Source organism: Salminus brasiliensis, chromosome 1 (assembly GCF_030463535.1).
Source record: "Salminus brasiliensis chromosome 1, fSalBra1.hap2, whole genome shotgun sequence".
Taxonomy (NCBI): domain Eukaryota; kingdom Metazoa; phylum Chordata; class Actinopteri; order Characiformes; family Bryconidae; genus Salminus; species Salminus brasiliensis.
Window position 1 is genome coordinate 61,865,659 of NC_132878.1, and position 7,492 is coordinate 61,873,150.

Here is a 7,492-nt window from a genome sequence, read left to right on the forward strand (position 1 = left end):
CTTCAACGTTCCTTTATTGTAAAAGGTTCAGCTGCATCTGCTGCTGCTGAAATACAAACACAGAAGTGTGTGTGTGTGTGTGTGTGTGTGTGTAGGGGGGTGTACATGATGTTCTTTTCAGTTCTGAAATGCCTCTTTTTGAGTTTGCAAATTTGCAATATATTACACTGCCTGACAGATCAGCCTTAACCCTTTAAAGCTAGGCGTATCATATGTGATATTTAAGTTTCTGAGACCTGTTCAACATCAGAGTAATAAATAAATACTCATAAATATACTGATAAATAACAAAATATATTATATTAGATTATTATCAAAAAATGTTTAAATAATAACAATAATTTATCATGAATTAATAAAATAATACCATAGGATTAATAAATAAGAAAATACTATCAGACACACATTTACTAGTGGATTAATCAAGTACTACATGAACCAGAAAAATACACATTTCTAAGTTTAAAAATCATTTTGTGTTCTATATGTTTTAGTTGGTTTAAAAACTTACAATACATACAATAGTTTTAAATATGAAATATATAAAACTTTAAAAAGTGTTTTATTTGTTTTTATAAATATTAGATCATAACCAAATAGAAAATAGAAAATAAGCAAATTAAAAAAAATTCTTTAATGGTTTGGGCTTTAAAGGGTTTATTTTACTAAAGAAAATGCATGTGCCATATACAGAATGCTGTTAGTCAGTCAGATGTGGCAGTCTAGCTCAACAGGCTTCCAACACTTCAAAGTGTGTAGTTGAAAGAAAGGTGTTAGTCACATCCAGATGGTGTAGCTGAAGGGGTGGAACCAGCTGGAGATTGAGAATATAGCAGGAACAACTTCAACATACCAGCCAATGGCCTGGTTTCCAAAAGCGGTTTTGTCATGTTATGTTAGACATTTGATTTGTTTACTGTGGTGTCATTTCTGACCATGATCAACTGTTTCCAAGCCCCGCCTCCTTTTTTTTTGGTTCTCATCAGTTCTTAGAAACTTGCTGTCTAGTTGCTGTCTGCCTCGTTTTAAGATGAAAATAATATCAGCTAAAATGCAAAACAAGTCATTAGAAGTAAGATAGAAATTGTCAAAATACATTTTAGCAGCAAGCTTGGGATTCCTAGAATGGAAAACTGCATTTATCTTGGAAAAGCCTAGGCTGCAGTCCAGGTCGGGCAGGTTCTCAGTAAAACTGTCCTATGAAGACTTCTTCTTAGATGTTTTTTTTTCCCTTTGTGTTGCATGTGCGTAGACAACTGTGTGTAACCGAGGGCCTGGAACTTATGTCTTTAAACACGCTCTGAATGTGTAGGCTGTTTATGAAGGGTCCTTCACTTTGGAACATGTATGCTTTCTATGTAGGGGTGGGCAATATGGAAAAAAATGTTTGATGACAATATATTATAGGACAATTTCATGATACACAATATTCATTGTGATATTTTGATATGCAGACAAAATGAATCAGTAGTGACAGATTCTTAAAAACTGTTCAAACACTCTCCCATATGGGGTACAGTGATTTTTCACTGATCAGAATCTGCTGCACTTGATCTAATTAAACAGCACTAACAGTTATTTTGGACGTCAGTCAAATGACCCATTCCTGTCAAAGCAGGTGGCTCTTGGCCAGGTTACAGAACAAATCAAACCAGACTACCAGACAGCCAGCAGTTAATACTGTTCTCTTGTACTATTGGCCACTGTGGTACAATTAGATCAATGACAGCCTTCCCTTGTGATGAATGATGCCATGTTTTGTGAAAAATTACATATTTTGTTACACTGCCATGTCTGTATTAAATGATGAAAGAGTACAGCTGCTGGATGAGAAACCTATCTCTGGTGAGATATTTCACGCACTCTCAGTTGTATAGTGGTTTGAAGCGAACTCCTACTGATGTTTGCACAATAGTGGGTCTTTGAAATTAATTTGAAATACCAATTTACTTTTTGAGACATTTAATCAGGAGAACTACAAACATTTTTGACTAAACAATAAAAGGTGGCATGGAAGGCATTTACTGAGTATTTTAAGTTGGTCGACATTTAAATAGTAAGTATGAGACTTTGGCTGGGGGGGAAATGCTCAGATGTGTTTTTACAAGTCTATTTACAACCCTTTTATTTTTACAGCGAACATGATCCTGTCAGAAAGCAATACGCTGATTTAACCTTTTACATTTGGCTTGTTGAACAAAGTGAGAAGTTATGCTTTTGTTTGCTGGTTTACAGAACTATGACAGGCTCACAAAACACACAAATTATAGTATAGCGTTTGACACTAGCTTTTAGCCTAGCACCCACTTGTTTTCCCAAGTTTGGCTTTCTGAATCTTATTTCTTAAAGCCGGCACTTTCCCTTCTGCTGTGTGTTTAGTTCCAGTTTGGTAGTCAGGTGAGGTAGTTTAGTTTGTTTTGGAGGGAGAAAACATTGGTGAGAAAAGATGGTAAAAGCTATAGTTGGCTAACATTAGTTTGCATTCCCATAACATAGTCTGGAGGTGATGTGAAGTATCTTTCACTAGTAGGCTAGGTGTATGTCAGTTTTGGAGGGCATTAAATATAATGAGTTAAGACTGTTGTGAATCGTTTTGGGGATTTTGGAATTTACCTGTTTTTGAGCCCTCTTTTTGGTCATGCTGGATTTTATTTTTATTTTATTTGTTTTTTTGGAGGAGGAGGAACAACAGTGTTGAGGTTCACAGTATGTCATGTACCAAACCCTCATTATTTAACTATGCCCAGAATAAAAAACGTCTGACATTCACAAGCACCTTTAAAGCACTTATTTATTTCCATTGACCAAGCCTATGGTATAAGGTAGCCAATACAGTGAGGAAAATAAGTATGTGAACACCCTGCGACTTTGCAAGTTCTCCCACTTAGAAATCATGGAGGGGTCTGACATTTTCATCTTAGGTGCATGTCCACTGTGAGAGACATAATCTAAAAAAAACACGGAAATCACAATGTATGAATGTTTAATAATTGTGTTACTGCTGCAAATAAGTATTTGAACACCTGCCAATCAGCAAAAATTCTGGCCCTCAAAGTCCTGTTAGTCCGCCTCTAAAAAGTCCACCTCCACTCCACTTATTATTCTAAATTAGAAGCACCTGTTTGAGGTCGTTAGCTGCATACAGACACCTGTCCACCCCACACAATCAGTAAGACTCCAACTACTAACATGGCTAAGACCAAAGAGCTGTCCAAAGACACCAGAGACAAAATTGTAGACCTCCACAAGGCTGGAAAGGGCTACGGGGCAATTGCCAAGCAGCTTGGTGAAAAAAGATCAACTGTTGGAGCAATTATTAGAAAATGGAAGAAGCTAAACATGACACTTAATCTCCCTCGGACTGAAACTTTTTGTTCTTAATTCCAGGAGGACGAAGAATGATGAGTACCATCCCAAAAACACCATCCCTACTGTGAAGCATGGGGGTGGAAGCATCATGCTTTGGGGGTGTTTTTCTGTATTAAGGAGAGGATAACCGGGGCCATGTATTGCGAGATTTTGGGGAACAACCTCCTTCCCTCATTTAGAGCACTGAAGATGGGTTGTGGCTGGGTCTTTCAACATGATAATGACCCAAAGCACACAGCCAGGATAACCATGGAGTGGCTCCGTAAGAAGCATATCAAGGTTCTGGAGTGGCCTAGCCAATCTCCAGACCTAAGCCCTGTAGAAAATCAAACTCCGTGTTTCTCAGCGACAGCCCAGAAACCTGGGTGATCTGAAGAAGATCTGTGTGAAGGAATGGGCCAAAATCCCTGCTGCAGTGTGCACAAACCTGGTACACTACAGGAAACGTTTGACCTCTGTAATTGCAAACAAAGGCTACTGTACCAAATATTAACATTGATTTTCACAGGTGTTCAAATACTTATTTGCAGCAGTAACACACAAATAAATGATTAAAAAATCATACATTGTGATTTCCGGATTGTTTTTTTTAGATTATGTCTCTCACAGTGGACATGCACCTAAAATGAAAATTTCAGACCCCTCCATGATTTCTAAGTGGGAGAACTTGCAAAGTTGCAGGGTGTTCAAATACTTATTTTTCTCACTGTATATCACTTATGTATCACTTATGCACTTCAAATAGGATGTTCTCTACTGAAGGCCAGGCTGATTTGCTATGGCTGTGATAAACTACAGTGTTGGCCCTGAGTCATTCCACTACGTCAGTCTGCTGTCAGTCAAGTCCTGGCTTTTGATCCCAAGACAGACAAATCCAAAACCAAAAGCCAAACAAACATTATCATAGAATAGAATCCAAGGATGAAGCAGAATATAAATATATGTGTGTTTTTGTCATTCTTCTTTATCACTGCTGTAGCGAATACATTGCAGCAAAGAGATTTTTTTAAGATTGAAGATAGTTATGTGTGTCAAAATCACAGAAAACTGTGATACAATTGATATTCACAAGTTTTCTGATCCTGTATTCATACACTGGCCTCGGATATATGTCCACAAGACACCTTTTGTATTTGCTGCTACTTAAAATAGACACATGACAGAATGACTTATGGAGACAATAATACACTTGCAGTGCCCTGTCTCTTCTTCTCTGACTTGAGCTCAATCTTAAGCAGCTCAAAAAGATCCACATTAGGTTTAAAACTTTTCAAGCAATGTGGCGGCTTTTCCACCAGAAGACGGTTCTGATGTATAAAACACTCGGGTCGGAAATCTCAGCTTCAGGTGCTGAATAATTTAGAAAGAATCTGTCGATAGCTCCCCTCAATCTCTTCCACAGCTGTGAGACACTCGAGCAGGAGAGTGGCAAGACATGCTTTCATTGCTCATTGATTATGGCACTTCGTTAGCGCCGCTAAGGGGCAACCAAATTCCCTCAGCTTTGTCTTAGTCAGTTAAGCCTTGCGAGGCAATGCCCTGCAGAATTCTAATGGGAAAAAGCCTGAATTGTCCTAACAGGCTTAATGTCTAGAGGAAAAAGGCTAATGGAAATCTTTTATGGAGTTTTTTTTATCGCCCAGAGAGCAAATCCCACAGGCAGTAGTGTGTGTGTGTGTGTGGGGGGGGGGGGGTTTAACATACGAGGCCAAAAAAAGGCTCAAAAAATGTTGTGGGGTTAGGTAGCTCTTCGATCAGGATGGACTCCGGGGTTCTTGAGGGTGCTATTATTCACTAAGGTGCATAATCCCCACCCCTGGTCACTTAGCCTGATCTTCAGTCATCTGAAATCCTCAGGAAGACCAGAGAGATGCGTGAGAGAAAGTTTTGGGTCTGCTACGACAACTTATCACCTGATGTCAGGCAAAGAGTTAGAGTCTGTCTCTCCCAGACAAACAGCAGAGAGTCTAAACCTTCATTTCCAACAGAACATCTGTGAGCAGATCTCAAATGCAACCACAGCAGGCATCGAAGTGAAGGGCATTTTTGAATTGTGTGCCTGCAGTCGGCACAGTGAGCTTTTTTTTTATATTCTGGGGATATATTGCAAGCAGGCTTTCACTAAGCACAGAGAGCCAGCCCACACAAATAATGTGATAGAGCATTTGACTTCTTACTGTAATTCTTGAAAGGATTTACTTGATCTATAGCCATTCAAAGTACACACTGGCTTGCTGGAACCTTGAAAAGAAAATCTTTATTGAAATCACACACACACACACACAAACACACACACACACAAATACACAAATGCTCATATATTTTTTGTTGTGTTTGCAAGTCTGAGTAATCTTCTAAGGCTTCAGAGTTTTGCCAGCCTAAATCAATTTTGAAAGGCTACAGCATGTGGATTACTGTCTGGGGTCCAAGGGAGTTCTGTACAGTATATCAGGTATATACTGTATATATACCTGTATATATACATGTACTCTGCCTACAATATATACCTTATATAGGGTCATACACTTTATACTCAGAATATATACTATATATATATATATATATATATATATATATATATATATATATATATATATAGTAATTCTATATATACTCTACATGACTGATGCCCTATTTATATACTATACCCGATCTGTCCTATATACTGTATATGAAACACCCTATATGTACTACGCACAGCCTACAATACAATCAGCATTTACAGGAAATCTCTTCATACCTCTAGTAGCTTTCTGTCCACACTGCTGTCAGTGTATTTATAGTCCACGCTCTCCAGCCTACACCTTACAGCAGTTTCACTGTAGAAATTTCAGCGCAAGACGAGCACATAATTACACCGAACCATCAGACGACAACCCTACCTTTGGACTCGCATAATCCCAGCGCGGCTGACTGACAGGACGCAGAAATCCGCCAAATTCACTGACCATCGCTGGTTGTTGGGAAACATTCATTCCCTTCCCCAGGAAAAAAGCCAGGGACGACACCGAGCCCCGTACTGCACGGCTGAAGACGCAGCTTTCTGCGGTAGTGAGTTACAGGCGCCTCTGCTGTCTGTTATGGATCTCACCCATATTCAGGAGTTGATATAAAAGCCCCCCCGTCAGATAAGGCTGTCAAACTGGACCCGTGCCTTGGGGCTTAGTGGTCGGTCGCCCTTTACGACACACTTTTGGGCTAGTTTACAGTCTGATGCAGATGCAGGAAAAAGAAAGTAAATACAGAAGTGCTGCGAGTCGGTCTGTAGCTTGTGGAGAGTGCTGGCATGTCCCTCCTCTTCACGTGTGAACCATTTCCACTACAGATGTGTAACTTTCTCGCACGGCTCTCTGGCTGCTGCTCTCGGTTCAGGCGAGCTCCGCGTTTTCTCCCCACCCGTATTCCGACAAGCCACGCCTCCCCTGCTAGGATTGGCTAGAGGCTGACGCTAACAATCGGTCCGCCCGCGTCTAAGTGTGAATTGCTAGCCAATCGCAGCACAGGAGGTGGGCTCCTACCTGCCAGTCCGTGTGGAGGAGGTGTAGCGTGCCGGAACAGCACGCCGGAAAACAGGTGTGAAAGAAACGGATCCCGCTGAACGCGTTCAGCAAGTGTGCCGTGATGTTACCTAAAGCGGAGGCTGCACAAAACAATGTGCTATGATCTAACACGATGTTGTTAAAGGTAATTACATTAAAACATCCTGGGTTTGTCTTAAAATGACCTACCCCTCAGTGGGCAGAGCTGCAAAGGGTGGGCAAGGTGCCAAAAGGGAGCAAAACTTGCATTTCTCATAAGGTATGTTTAATATAATTGATATTTTACAGTAGTGGAATTGAGGAATATATTTTAATAACACAACAAAATACACCCCTCCTGTGGAATCCATGCATCCTCAGGGTGCCCAGAGTAATGGCAATGCCTCATGAATCACTTATAGTTTTTGGTCACTGCATCAGATACACCTAACACGTAGGTGCACTTTGTATGTTTACCCATACTGACTGTAGCCCATCTGTTGCTTTATCAGACCCCTCTACCCCAGCCATCAATAGAAAAGCACCACCACACGACCACAGCTGATGGTATTTGGTTGTTGACCATTCTCAGCTTGGCAATGACA

At 40.3% G+C, this 7,492-nt stretch overlaps 1 protein-coding gene across 1 annotated transcript in view; it reads right to left on the reverse strand.

Annotated features, from left to right (window-relative positions):
* Positions 1-6,884, reverse strand: part of syndig1l (synapse differentiation inducing 1-like) — a 48,393-nt gene extending 41,509 nt beyond the window's left edge. Inside the window, exon 1 of the mRNA XM_072685189.1 lies at positions 6,252-6,884. The gene's annotated coding sequence lies outside the window, so the exon portion shown is untranslated. The remainder of the gene's footprint in view (positions 1-6,251) is intronic.
* Positions 6,885-7,492: the final 608 nt, after the last annotated feature.